General features: G+C 40.2%; 1 protein-coding gene across 1 annotated transcript in view; it reads right to left on the bottom strand.

Moving 5' to 3' along the window:
• IFT43 (intraflagellar transport 43) overlaps positions 1–14,239 on the bottom strand; it is a 73,203-nt gene that overhangs the window by 56,007 nt on the left and 2,957 nt on the right. The gene's annotated exons all lie outside the window — the stretch shown is intronic.

Genomic DNA, 14,239 nt, shown 5'->3' with positions numbered 1-14,239 from the left:
ATTACTAGACATGTGAAGAAACATGAAAATGTGACCCATCATCAAAAAAAGAAAAACAACAAAAATTGATCCCAAGATTACCCAGATATTAGAATTAATAGACAAGAGTTTTAAAGCAGCTACTTTAACTATCTTTGAGGACTTATTAGAAAATACAGTCATATGAACAAATGTGGAATCTGAATGAAAAAAAAAAAACCAAATAGGGGAAAAACAAATGGAAATCTAGAATTAAAAAGTTCAAAATCTGAAATGAAAAGTTCAGTATAAGGACACAAAAGAAATAATCAGTGAACTTGAAGACGGGTCAACAGAAAATATCCAATCTGAAGAATCTAAAAAAAAAAAATAGGAAAAAATGAATAATGCTTCTGGGATAATATCAAGCATATATTAATATATATTCAATTGGAGTCCCAGGAACAAGGAGGGAAAAAGTAGGGCTGAAAAGATATTTAAAGAAATAATGCCAAAAAATTCCTAAATTTGATGAAAAATATTGATTTATTGATCTAAGAACACCAACAAATTCCAAGAAAAATCAATATAAAAAAAAAATCACAGGTAGGCACATCATAGTCAAACTGCTGAAAATCAAAAAAGATAAAAAGGAAATTTTTAAAGCAGCAAAAGAGAAAAAGATTTATACACAGGAGAACAATCATTAGAAACAACGAAGACCAGAGGACAAAGGAATGTCAATCTTTAAGGTGCTGAAATTTAAAAAAATCTTCCATCGAGGAAGACCAGGTGCTGTAGGCATTAAAAAATAAAAAATAAGAGATTGTAAAATGATAAGGTCCTTGCAATCTGTGAGGTCAACCAAGGGTTGCTTTGCCAAACAAACAAACAAACAAACAAAAAAAACCCTCAATCCAGAATTCTTTATCAATAGAAAATATCCTTCATAAATGAGGGTGAAATAAAAATAATTTCAGATCAATCAAATAGAGAAGTTGTTCTTGGCAAATCTGTACTACAAGAAATGCTAAGAAAAGTTCTTCAAGCTAAAGAGAAATGACACCAGGTGGAAACTTGGATCTATCTATAAAATGAAACAGACGTGTAGGTGAATATAAAAGACTACCTTCTTTCTCTTAATTTCTCTAAATGACAACTGGTTAAAGTGGAATGACAAATGGTACTGCGGGGTTCACAACATACGTAGTTTCAAAGTATGTGACATCACGAGCACAAAGGACGAGAGGGAACAAATGCGAATTACACTGCTGCAAGGGACCTCACATTTTACACAAAGTAGCACAACATTAGCACCATGTAGCCAGTGATAAGGATGCATATGCCAATCTCTAGAGCAACCACTAAAAAAATGGTATAAAAAGCTGCCTACCTAAAAAGCCACTGGAGGGATTAAAATGGAATATAAAAGCAACCAGCTAAACATGGTGATATAATTCTCTATTATGTGGGGTAAAGGCATGTGACCAGAAATGTTTCAGTCTATCACCAATGCCATTCAACATTAGTCAGTACCCTTTTCCTGTAAAGTATCATTATTAAAAGAATATTTTACTATCATTCTGTTCCTTCTCGGTAATTATTGACATGCTACATAATGAGAAGAAATCTAGCCTAGCTAATGATTTCAGTGAGGCTTTCTGACCACAATCTTATGGTTCCTAAACAGATTAGATATTCTCTATTCATAGCACTCTCTGGCTTCTTGCCTCTCCTAAAACCTGGACTTCATTTCTCTTGCAGTTTCTCAAACAGCCCACTCATGCTTTAAAACCCCACAAACCAGGATTCCAAATTAGCGTTCCTGCCTCACCTCCCAAAGTTCCTCTAGACCATGACTCTTCCAAACTACTACAGAACACTTCTCTGAAACTCACACCATTCAGCTTCATCATCTCTTTCCTTCTTTTCCCTGTCACTAACAATTACCTGATCAAAAATTTGGGCATTCTTGCTCCATAACTGGTCTCATCATTCTAAGTGAATGTTCACATGAATAATTTAATGCTTAGCTTCACAGTTCCTCAACCCTTTAGATACCAATAACCTTGCTCTTTTTCAAACTCATTATAACCTGCTTCATCTCTGAACTGCTTCGTCTCTGAAATATCTAGTCCCCTCCTTCCCTCCGTTATCTAAGAACTTCATTCTTGGTTTCACTTCCTTTCCTGTCAACCCAGCTCACTTCCAAGGTCCATCACATTGTGCCTTATACCCTTATCCTTTTACCACATTTCTCCTAGAAATCCCCAAAACCATACACCTTTGCTGTGTCAATACCCAGCCTGCTGAGAGGTCATGGAGAAAATGCACAACCATGCAACTTAACAAGTCATGTTCTACCTTCTCTCAGCTGGATCCTACCTGGCCTCCCTATTCCCAGACTAACTTTCCTCCATTCTCTACACCATACCTGCACAGGTCCCTGGGAGTTACAGAGAGTACTAGGTAAGGAGGGGAAGCTCAGTCTCAATCAGGAAGCATTTCTGTGTATGCATTTCTGGTTCCCTCCCTAACATGATCTTCAAAGAAAGGCACCCAAATATCCAAGGCTCTAATAATTTGGCCATAATTTCTTTTCTCATTATAAGTATTTACTTTCATATCACATTTTGAATTCATAATTTTGAATTATTTTTCTTAAAGAAGGCCTCTACATTGCATAAGTTTCAGGACTCACAAAACCTGGATCCATCCCTGACCAATCATTGCCAAGATGTTTTCTAAATACAAATCTGATTACCTCTTCTCTGCTTGAAACCCTCAAATATGTGCACTTGGAGATCATGAAGAGTCTGTGTGCCACCACAGAAAATCCTGAAGGAAACTCAAATTCAACATGTCCAAAATGAAATAATTATATCTTCTTGCTCCCCCACTGCTGACACTCTTAAATCCTCAGTCTATTTAGCTACACAAGGGGTCAATTCCAGACTCTCCTTCCCTCTCACCCCCAACAGCCAATCTGTTACCACATCTTCTCCACCTCCCCTTAAAAATGGCTCTGGACACCAACCTCTCCTCTTCACCCCTCTGCCAGGCTTTAGTTTACTGTCTCCCAAAGTAAGGTACATATGCCACTGGTGTGATAAGCAAGATGACTAGAAGTGGTACACGAATGTGCCTTTTTAAACACAGCCACCCATGTATTTTAATGTATGTTAAAAAATATATACAACTATCACAAAATGTAATTTCATTGATAAAGTTTCTTTTTAAAAGTAAATGTACTTACTATGCTATCTATCTGAAACTGATATAATACTGTATGTCAACTGTAGTTGAATAATAAAAAATAATAATAAATATAAAATTTAAATATAAAAGGGCAGTTGGTTTAAAGAAAAATGTTAAGTTAATAATAATGTGAGTGGTATGCAGATACCCAAAACTGTTAAAACGGTCTGGGAATGCCTGACGTTTGGGAACACTGCCTCGTTCATGCCTCATCATCTCTCAAAAGGACTTGACTGCTCCAACCATCTCTTCCTGGTCTCCCTGCCAACACTCTCTCCCAATTCACACCACCCTCCATGTAGCTGCCAGATTTACCTTCCTAGAAAAGTCAGCAATGTCATTCCCTGCTTTAAAATCTTTACAATATATAAAATAAACCCAAATTCCTCCACTAGGAATACAAGGCCTCTGTTGCCAGTACACTAAATTGTTCACAATGCCCTGAAAACACCAGGCCCTTGGAACAGGCTTTTCCCATCATTCTTCCTTCTTATTAACAAACTCCTACTCATTCATTTCAACCCACCTCAAGGGTCACCTCCTATAAGAAAGCTTCCTTAAGTCCCAGGCAGAATTAGTTGCTCCTGCGTTCCTACTCTCTGATACTACTTAAGTATTATAATTTTTTGTCTAAATGTATGGTTCCCCAACTAGAATATGAAATTGTCTTATTCATTTTGATATTAGAAAATGTGTATTAAATTTAAGATGAGTGGATGAATAAAATTCTACTTATAAATATGTCAATAAAAATATTATGAATGGATGAGCAAAAGGCAGTATGAGGAATCAAGTTCTGTTATCACTAAAGAAGAATAAAAAAGCAGGAAGAGATACAGGAAAAAGAGAAAGGGGAGGAAAAAAGGCACAGGAAGGCTCATTAACAGAGAAAAAGGCAAAGAGACAGAGATTTGGAAAGGGGACAGGGAGGCCCTTTACATTTGGTGACTACTGTATACATGTCATAATATATTTACTCAATTCTTTCAAAATATTTACTGAGAACCTGCCTGGTCCATGGTACTGTGCCAGGCGCACAGTCCCCTGTCTGCTTCCCTGAAAGTACAGGGTTCCCGTACTGCTAAACCCAACAGACCCTGCTCCGGAGAAAGGGTCTCACCATCCTGGATGCTCTTGGCAGCATCAAACACTCTTGACCCCTGCAGTCTTTAACACACTCTCTTATCTTGGCTCTGGGCTCCACAGGTGCCCCTCTGCCTTCTGGCCACACCTCCTCAATCTCTCTTCAGCTCTTCTTTGGCTGTGTGTTCCTTAAACAAGGGTGTTCCTTAGGTTCTTCCCAAGGCCTTGTCTCTCCTTAAAGCTCTCTCTTACAGAGCTGGACCTCCATTTACCACCTCAGTACTAATGGCTTCCCAATCTCTAGCTTCCGCTCAGAGCCCAGGCCAGAGCATCAGTCACACATGTCAAAGTCTTCTGGACATCTCCAGCTAGTGGTCTCACAGGCACCTCAAACTTATCTGTCCCTAAATTGAATACACCATCCCCCCACACGTGTTCCTCATTCATGGGGTGAGTGCTTACTGAGGACCTATGAAGCGCCAGGGGAGCAGAACAAACACTTCTAGAGTTTGTGATTTATGAGGGAGACAAACCTAATCACATAAACAGTTTAAAAACTGTAGTTGGGGTGACAGAGAAAAAGCAAAACAAAAAAAAGCTATAAGAGAGTATAATAAGGAGAGCTAATTTAAATGAGAACACAATATTCTCATCTAATAAAGGAGTGATATTGAAGCTAAACCCAAAGGAGAGGTATGAGTCAGCCCAGTAAAAAGTAGGGTGATTATCCTAGGAAACTTATTCTTATTCTATTCTGTTCTACAGATTTACAATATTTTAGGGAATTAGCATAAGTAGAGAACTGCATAAGCAAAGTAAAGACTCTCTGTGACTGAAACCAAGGTAGCAGGTGTGAAATGAGGCTGGAGGTGTAGGCAAGGCCTAAATCATAAATCACACAGAGTCAAACTAAGAATTTGCAATTTTTTTATCCTAAGGGCCATGAGCAGCTGTGCAATAAATGATGTACATTTTTATAAGACTACTCTAGATGAACTGCAGGAGGGTGGGAATATAAAGAGAGACCACTTATGAGGCAACTGTCACAGTCTGGGTAAGATAAGTGCCTTAAACCATTTCTCTAATTTTCAAATATTTTTCCCCCTAACATAATGCCATTTACAGCTATAGATTCTGAAAAGTCTTTACTCTGGGCACCTTGCCTGAATATAAGTCAACTCTCATTACAACAAAAGTATCATTACCGTGAAAATTTTCACATACCAAAAAATAAGATTTCTGAACATAAGCCAGTGGTCTCTTTACTCCAAACAGGAGTCAAGCCAAATTCCAATATAACAATGGAATCTGACCCATTCCATTTGGAATGGGTTGTAAGCAGATAGGACCTATGGTTGTTAATCATATATGTGTTCTTTAAATGCAAATTAACAATGTTGAGAAGTCTTAGGTGGGGATTTCTCATCTTTCTTGAGGCAATGTGACAGTAACAGGTCAGGCACTAACTGGGCTGGTATTGTTGATTCACTTACACATATTTTTATTAAGCATCTATCATTTACTCGTAATTAGTAGGATCTAGGTGCTTTAGTCTCTTATTTGGTGAAATCAAAAGACATTTTCTAAATTCTATCGGATCATGACTTATTTAATGTTACTTCCAAAATAGGCAGATTTCTCTCCTAGAGTTACTAAGATTATATATATATATTCTATCCTCAGAGGAAGCTAAGAATTTTTAGGACATATATTAAGTATGAACACTGCAAACTACTGGTCCACTAAGCACTTCTTTATAAAAGATGAGCCAGAAGAGTTCTAAGCAATCAATGCTGTACTTGAGCACATCCCAGAGGTTTTCTGGACCAGCAAACATAAACATATAGACAGAAGTATAATAGCTGCATTGAAGATGCATCACTGAAACAAAAGGCTAGAAAAATATTAAAAGGTCACAGTCTAACCCTCATCATTAATTGTTTCAGTGTCATATAAGAAATGTTGGCCTCCTATGGTTCAGTTGTCACAAAAGGCAAGGGGACTTGTTTTCAAATGTTTGAAAAACACCTCGTTGCTTGCAAAAGTCACTGAGACCACTACTCCATCACCTGTATGTTTAATTGCTCCACTAATAAATCCAGCATGTCGTGCCCTCTCCGTTGCCTCCAGAACCTGGCGTGTGCTTATCCCTCTACTTGCAATATTCTCCCTTCTGCGTCCACCCTGGCTCCTTCTCTTGGCTAACTTCTATTCATCCTTCACGTCTTAACTCAAATGTGAGTTTTTCCTGGACAACCTTTCCAGATATCCCAAGAGTAAAAGGGGCTCAACACAGGTATTCCCATATCCTTCTGTGTTCACCCCAACCCCAGCACTTACTTCTCTGCAGACCCCAGATCAAGGTTCTAAGACAGGGAGCATGTCCGGTCTATCACTGTATTGCCAGCTCCAAGCACAATGCCTGGCATACATAAAACCCTCAATCAAGTTTCATAAGTGAATGAATGAATCTTATCTTCTACTTCAAGCTCACAGAGGTCACCAAGGTCACTCCTGCCCTCCTCATTTTCTACCCATATGCCCCTAGAACAACAAAATGATATAAGTCAGCAATTAAGGATTATTCTTTGGAAAGAGTGCCAACCTCTAGACAGAGGGTTGGGTTTTGAAGACAAGATGGAAAGGTATTGGCAAATAACGGAACAATGACATAGGCAGAGAGGTTATTAAAGGAGACAAACAGTGACATAAAGAACTCTCACCAAAAGGACTCTTCATCCAAATATCAATTTGCCCTAAGGCCCAGTTAGTTCTATAAAATAAGAATATCTCTGTATCTTGAACAAAACTGTATTTGAAGATAAATTGATATTTTCTAACTTTCATCTGATACAGATAATACAATAATAGTTAACATGTGGTGGGTGTTATCCTAAAAGCCTTGTACATTCTCTTATTTAATCCTCCAATAACCCTATCAGATTGCTACCACTATGTTCTCTATTTAACAGATGAGGAAACAGGCTTAGAGGGTTTAAGTAACTTGCCCAAGATATATACCTAATAATTGGCAGAGCTGGGATTAAAAACAAAATAATCATCTATTCTACTTCTCAGGTTGTGTTGACACTGATAACTATCAATATTAAGTAGCTAACTTAATGCAGTACTGGGCTAAACTCTTCACCTGTATTTCTCATTTAACCCTCCCCGAAGGTGGGGAAGAGGATCTGAAAGTGCTCTTCCGGCACCACCTTTCACCGCAGGACCTGTAGGAAGCCAGCCAGAGCGATCCTCTGCTTCACAGACAGTAAAATGAGGCATGGGCTGTGAAAGTGCGTTGGACTGGGACACTGAAAGAGCCAGAGCCAGTGCTGGAGGAGAATCCTGAGATGCTATTTCTAACTGCAGGCTCTACCCTGAGATGACATTCCCTCCCACACAGTGGCCAGCCCCAGGGATGGGTCAGTGATGCACATCTGTCCACCCCAAGGGAGAGTTCGAAATTGAAGCATGCAAAGCATGACATAAATATGAAGTGTGGAAAACACATTCCTCTTGAACGGTTCCACATCAAATTCCCTGCATCCTTCTTTGACAACGTTATCAGAGCATCATTCAATCCAGCCCATTGGAGAGTGACTACGAAAAAGGCTGAAAAATGTGGCCAATCAGGAAAGTTATTTTTGTGAGAAAGGAGAAAAATGTCACCAAAAAGGGTCAGCAGATAACCCTATTGGGCTGAAAATAACTGCCCGGCTGGCAGACCAGTCAGGGAACAGGCGGAGGGCGAGGGACGTAATGCCAAGCTCGGAGGGAGCTCCAGCTGAGTGGAGCTGCTGGGGGATGAGGAAATTGGCCTAATTTGGGAACATGAGCCCAGCAGCATTTTTCAGATTCCTGCAAGAGAATCTGGCTAACTTTCAGTTCTGCGACCTAGGAGGGACACCGAAGTGATGGGGGTGGGATGGCGGGGGGCGGGGGCAGAAAGAGAACAGCTGTGACTCAAACACTTCTCTAGACAAGTAGATGAGTAAGAGTGATCAAGTGGGGATGTACTCCCTCTCCAAAAGAGTTCCAAAAGTAAGAATTATCCTTAAAGTCTCTCCACTCTCCCCAAAGGACTTTCTCTACTGGGAGGTCTGTGCATCTACCTAGCTAGAGGGTAGGAGAGGATAGGTGGTGGTAAAGCACCTGGCCAGAATCAGAAAAAAATAGAGTCAGAGACTAGCTGAATGACTCTGGACAAGTCACTCGACATCTCAAAGTCTCAGTGTCATCATAGCTAAAATGAGAGAATAATAGTGCCCACTTCATGAGCTACCATGAAGCTTAAATAAGATAGTGCAGGTAATTAACAGAAAGGTAGCAACTGTTCCAACATAAGCTAAAATTGTTATTATTAATAGGACAATCTGCAAAATAAAAGCTAAGCCAGAAAGAGGTCTAGACACAAGTGAGAAACAGTCATCCAAACAGTCGGCCCTAGAGAGCTTCTGCCTGAGACGACTTTTCTCCAACCTTAGTATATGATAATTAATGTAACTTTCTGGTAGAAAGTTACATTTTCTTTTCTTGGAGAAGTTACATAGAGGAACATCATTTGAACACAGAAGGTGGAAGCTCAAGCAGAGAAATCCAGTTTAATTCTCAGAGCTGGTCTTCCCAGAGAAAGTTATATGCTACAGGCAAGCAGACACTCATGGAACCATCTTCGAGTAAATTTCTCAGTAATTGTAATGCCAACCTGAATAATTAACAGAATTATGGGTCTGGTGATCCAAACTCGATTTGTGGGGTTGAGTTTTTGATGGAGGTAGCCAAGTGGCACCAAAAAAAAAAAAAAAAGTTGGAAACCAGAAGAGTGTAGTTATAAACTTTCTTACCACTTTTTGAGAGATTCCTGTATGCTGTATACTATGCTAAGCACTTTATGTGCATTATCTAATTTCTTCTTCACGACAACCATAAAGTAGGTACGATTCTAACCAACTCTGAGCTCATAAAACTACAGAAAGAGCTCACCATTCTGGTTAATCAGTAAAATGAAAAAGTTAAGCTCTTTAAAATTTACAGAATGACTAAGCAAATAAAGAGACCTTTCCTCTTCTTTGAGGGAGGGAAGGCTGAGCCCTAGGTATCCTAGAGGCAGAAAGTCCCAAGTGGCTGGAGATAACTGGAAGGAGAAAAAGATCAAGAGAGTGGCACAGGCAACTCGATCAGGCACCCTGGAACTTCAGAGCATACAATGTTTCACTGAACTCTATACAACTTTAAATTAGAAAACTGGAGAAGAATGTCATTTTTTGTTTTTTTGAGGTTTTTTTTTTTTTTTTTGCTACTAAAAATAATTCTTCCCTTTCATACCCAAGGCTACCAAAAAAGAAAAAGAAAAAAGAAAGAAAGAACGAACCTTTGTATAAATTTTATTTTAAAAAAATATTTGACATTTCAATGCAAACTGCTCCTCTCCCTAACCAAAAGAAAACAAAAACAAAACAAAACAAACAAACAAACAAAACCAATGCTATGGTGTGGCCATGTGGCCCACTGAAAACTCACTTGCAACTTAAGGAACACTGGAAGACTGGGTTCTGATCAATGAAATGTAACTAGAAGCCTGCTTGGTGAGGTCTCTGGCTACTGTTTTCCTAGCAAGAAGGGACACCCTTAGTTGGCATGCACCTTGAATTCTTTAACTATCCTGCTCACTCCTACCTAGAAAGTAGCTCTGATCCCTAGTGAACAACCAGTCATCTAGTAACCATGAGAATAAGTCACAAGCTCCAGATGGCAGAACAGGAAGCTGAAAGGGGCAAGGGTAATGCAGGACATTTCCAGTGGCTGCACCTGCCCTGCCCTGCCCTGCCCTCCTCAGCACTTCTTGCTGTGAGAAAAATCATGCTTGTTTGAAGTACTGGGGCTGAGTTTTTGATGGAGGTAGCCAAACTCACGACTAATAAACACACAAGGATACCTGAAAATCAACCCACCCTAAAAGAGCAAGAGTTTGAAACTCAAAAGGAAATAGGAGCCAGGCAGTACAAATGTGAGTAAATATGTATGATCAGGTGTGTTAAAAGTTAAGCAGTGGCAAAATGGAGAGGCCAGTTCTGTCATCAGCCCCAGCCAGCCCTAGGCAACTGCCGCCACATGGGAATGCCAGCCCAGCATCCCCACTGCAACAGAACTTCTGATTTTAAAGAGAAGCTCCAAATCTGAATTTTCATATGCAGTTTTCTAATTCATAAATGACAACAACCAAGTTAAAAACATTTAACTCGATACCAATCAAACAAGACATTGTGCAGGCTAAATTCAGCCTGAAGGCCACCAGTTTTTCAACTTTAGTGGACAAGATTGAGGCCAAATAAAAAGAACACTCAAATTCTAGAGAAATAGTAATGGTTAGCAACATACTGGGTACTTATGTGTCAGTCTGCATTAGAAGCGTTACATCTATGATCACATTTTTTCTTTCTAGTCACTCTATGAAGTATGTAATATTATTATCCATGTTTAACCAATAAGAAAACTGAAGCTTAAAGAGGTTAAGTAACTCGCTCAGAGTCACAGAGCCAGGGTTTCAACTCGGGCCTGTATGACTCCAAGGCCTATGCTCACCCACTCTTAGAGAATGCCCGCTGTACCCAGAAAGCACAAAAACTGCTTTGGATTCCTAGTAGTCGACCTATGAATAAATGAGTAGCAAGCAGCCCTTGAAGAGCCTTCCAAATTGTTCTAAAAGACAGCCAAGCTTACGTCCTCCTTTGCTGTCCTTTAATAAAAACAGCAAAGCACTGTCCAAATACTCATTTATTCATTAGTTTACTGAATGAATAAACGTTTGTGCTGTGCTTTTCGGTTTAATAAAATGCTTTTGAGGGCGTATTTCACTTAACCCCCACTTTAACCTGGTAGTATTGTTACCACCATTTGACAGATAGTGAAATGGAGGATTAGAGAGATTAGAGGACTATTTTAAGATCCAGGCAATTAATTAACAGAGCCATCATAAGCCCTGGTCTTTTGGTGCCAAATCCTGTATTCTCTCTGTTCCAGCAGACCTGTTTTCTTCTCTGTTACCTTCACCAGAGGTCCCAACTCCGCCATTTTGCTTTAAAATAATCATTTGTTTGAACTAATTCCTACCTAACTCTACAGTAACTCCAGCATGTCTGATAGCCTCCAGGTACCATATTTACATTTTCATGAATAGCTTCATCCTAGAATATAGTCAGCAAATGGACAAAAATAAATATATCAACTCATACACTCGGAATGTAAATGGGCACACACACAAATCTTGGGATCTAATTTTAGAAAGAAACGGCCAAAAAGTCCCACACAGCACAGTGAGCATCTGGCCCCGGGGGAGGCTGCCTACACTGCTTTAAACCTCAATTAAGCCAGGGAGAGATGTAATCCTGGAATTCTAACTGGCATTTCGCTGTCAGATGCACCAGTTGGATGAAGAACAGAATGACTTTTCATCATGTTCTCCCAGAAAAATGCTAATGCCGAGTTTTAAAAAAGGTAAATGTCTCTGAGGAAATAAGTAGGTATTCCAGAAAGGCTGAAATACTGAAAGGTTTATCACAGTCTGTGACTTTGGAGTTATGTGCTCACAAAACTGACTCTTGCCTGGGAGCCAAGGGAAAGGGGATGGGTAGGTAAACAGTGCCTGCTGAACCCAGCCTAGGATTTGGTGTGGGGCGACATAGGGCTTCAAGCCCATCGGATCATTCCAGGACATCCTGGCCCATCACAAATTCACTGACCTAACCACTATAGGTGGCTATAACCTCCTTCACAATTAAGTAGACTTGTAGTTAGTCTTCCAATGGCCAATGAGCACAATATAAGTTCCATTATGGCATGCGATCTTGTCTCTTTTGTTCACTGAAATATGCCAACCCCTAAAATGATGCCAGACATACAGTAAGCATCAATAAATATTTGTTGAATAATGAATAAATGACATGGTGTTGGGATGTATCCTCCTGGATCCAAAGCCTAAAGTGACCCGAGGCCAGAATAGATTTCCATTAACCCAGTCATCTGCTTGTCCATTTTCTCTTTAAAGACATACACTACTATAGTTTAAGCTCCCTGAAACCAGAGTTGGCGCTGACACATCTTCTTTCACTGTCTTCCTATGTCACACTACCATGCCTCATAACTGTGCCTCCAATGTTCCACTATCTGGCCACCCCTCACCCTGTAATGGACTTACTCAGCTTCTAGGAGCCCCCATCACACATTAAGTACTTTACCTCCTCATCCTTTGCAGTGTCAATTGCATGCCTGTTCTTTGCCAGGACTGTGATAAACAAAGGGGTACAACGGTAAGCCACGAACCCCTGCCTTCCAGAAGCTCACAACTTATGAGAGAGCCAGACATGTAAACTGTTAGAATACAATGTAATAAGACCTATAATGGAGGTGCTATCACCAAAGTCACATATTAACAACCAACCCCCAGGCCTAATCTAGCCCACAGGGTGACTTAATTTTTATAATCAGTTGCTAACCTCTAAATATGTGTTGCTTTTACATAAAATTTTAGACTGCCAGCATCTCGTGGAAAGTCAGAAGTTCTGGCAATACCAGGCCTGTATTCCCTCACAGCATCAGTCAGCTGACTAGGTAGTGGTTACCTCCTTAGAAAGGACATGTGGACTCCAGTACCCACAATCCCCCCTGCTACTGTGCTCAGAGAATGGGGCCATGGGACAACTGCCAGCTTTTTTGTGCTGGCATGACTGTTGCTATCTTAGAGGAATTATTCTCTGTGCCCACAGTTCTACGATAAGTGAGAAAATGAAAGATAAATTGAAAGGGCTATGTGGGGAATCCGAGAAGTGAGAGAGAACTTATTTCCTGTAAAAGTGAAAAGTATTCCTATATATCAAGGGTCCCCAACCCCCAGGCTGCATACCAGTACTAGTCCATGGCCTGTTAGGAACCGGGCTGCACAGCAGGAGGTGAACAGCCAGCGAGCTAACAAAACTTCATTTGTATTTGCAGCTGCTCCCCAGTGCTAGCATCACCACCTCGGCTCCACCTCAGATCATCCGGCATTAGATTCTCACAGGGGCACTGGTCCCTGATACCAGAGAGGTTGAGGACCACTGCTATACATGAAATGTAAGTAAAGTGTATCTGTGTCTTGTGCCCACCATGCTGTGCTCATGTACCCACCTGGCCCATGAGGCTTCTTGGTGAGATCCCCTCATCTGTTGTAAACCTACTATGGGCCCATGGGCTAGACAATTGAGAAGCCAGGTTTCCTGCTGCCTGAGAACTGTCTAATGGGACAGATAGACACATAAAATGAAAATTAACATATAATGTGAGATATTCTGTAATAGGTACTGCGAGAACTGAGAGGAAGAAGCCCCATGTCAGCCTGGAGAAGTTAGGAAGAGCTAACAGAGGGGGTTACCCTGAGCTGACTCTTAAAAAGGGCAAAATTTTTTCAAAGGGATAGAGAAAGGTGGAAATAGGCTTAGAAAACTGCCAAAAATAGTGCCCTGGTATTAAAAGTATTGCTCATCAGGATTACCCACCCTCCAAAAAGAAGCTAGATAAATTCCCATAATTCCAGGCCACTTGGAGGAAAAGTTTCCAGGAAAGTAAGGCCAGTATTAATCCCCTTCCTGCCTGAAAACTGTAGAGACTGCAGGTTACCACTGACAGCCAATGTTCAGTTGTGTAACCTAACCTTACGTCACCAGCATGCCTCACTGGCATTTATTCAGCAGAAATAAAAACCTGGATTTCGACTGGATTTTGAAACTTCCTAGTCCCTTGCTTCAGCTAACTTAAGGAAGTCATTCACTGAGAATATTAAGCAACACAAAGGAACTACTCTGCCATCAAAGGTAAAATGTTTCTTTTTCACTTCTAACTAATAAGACAAATGCCAAGGAAGGGAATTCCCAAATCAAGACAGGAAAAAGAGCTAGCATTAAAG

The sequence above is a fragment of the Rousettus aegyptiacus genome, unplaced genomic scaffold (assembly GCF_014176215.1).
Source record: "Rousettus aegyptiacus isolate mRouAeg1 unplaced genomic scaffold, mRouAeg1.p scaffold_m13_p_3, whole genome shotgun sequence".
NCBI classification, from domain to species: Eukaryota; Metazoa; Chordata; class Mammalia; order Chiroptera; family Pteropodidae; genus Rousettus; species Rousettus aegyptiacus.
This window is presented reverse-complemented; position numbering and strand designations above follow the sequence as displayed.